The following is an 885-nucleotide window of genomic DNA, read 5'->3' as shown; positions in this document are numbered from 1 at the left end:
GGGGGAGGGGAAGGGGGCGGAGGGCAGTTACCCCGGGCTAAAAGTGCGGTCAGACAAATCCTCTTCTTCGGGGCCCCCTCCCGCACCGCCAACGACATCCGACGACGCCAAAATAATTCATTTCCACCCGCTGGCCCCGGCCCTTCTCCCGCGGTGCCTCAAGACGCATTAGAAAATCTTTTTCGATAGTGTTAAGGATATTCAAGTATTTTTTAGTTTGGTTCAATTTGTGAATTAAATTGCGAGAGAAATATTTGAACATTATGAATTTTTTTTTAAACATTCGTTGTCTATAAATAAATAATTTAAATCGGTTAAACTTTCGTCAACTTAATGTTTTTACGCGTGAAATCGATTTCTGGTAGAATTCTGAATATGAATAAATTTGTTGAGACTCCGAACAAATTATTTTTATGGTCAAAAATTTATTGTTTATAAATTATTTATTGAAAATGCTCGTAATTTTCAAAAATTGCAATTTTTCAAATTATTCCATAAATTTTCCTCCAAAAGTAAAATTTTTAATTTTTCCTCAGATTTTTAAAATGTTTTCTAACGGTTTAATATTTCCATTGAAAATCCTATTTGATTTTTTTCGACAATTGCAGATTACGCAAATTTACCGTCCTTTTATTGGGAGATAATTGACAGAAAAAAGTTGTGTTTTCAGTTATTTCCCATAATAAAATCCAAGAACAGAACCCTTTGAAAAATATTTGTTCAATATTTCTTAGATTAATAATCCCAATCGAACGAGTCATATAAAAAAATTACCATCCACTCACTGTTTTGCCCCACCCACACCTCAATATCATCCGAAAATTCCCTCTAACTCTCATAATTTAGTCCTCAAAATTACCAATTTCCAGATACTAAACCACCCCC

The sequence above is a fragment of the Diachasma alloeum genome, unplaced genomic scaffold (genome assembly GCF_001412515.2).
Source record: "Diachasma alloeum isolate Michigan unplaced genomic scaffold, Dall2.0 Dall_scaffold_00211, whole genome shotgun sequence".
In the NCBI taxonomy this organism is placed as follows: domain Eukaryota; kingdom Metazoa; phylum Arthropoda; class Insecta; order Hymenoptera; family Braconidae; genus Diachasma; species Diachasma alloeum.
The sequence above is the reverse complement of the archived record's forward strand: the minus strand, read 5'-3'. Positions refer to the sequence as shown.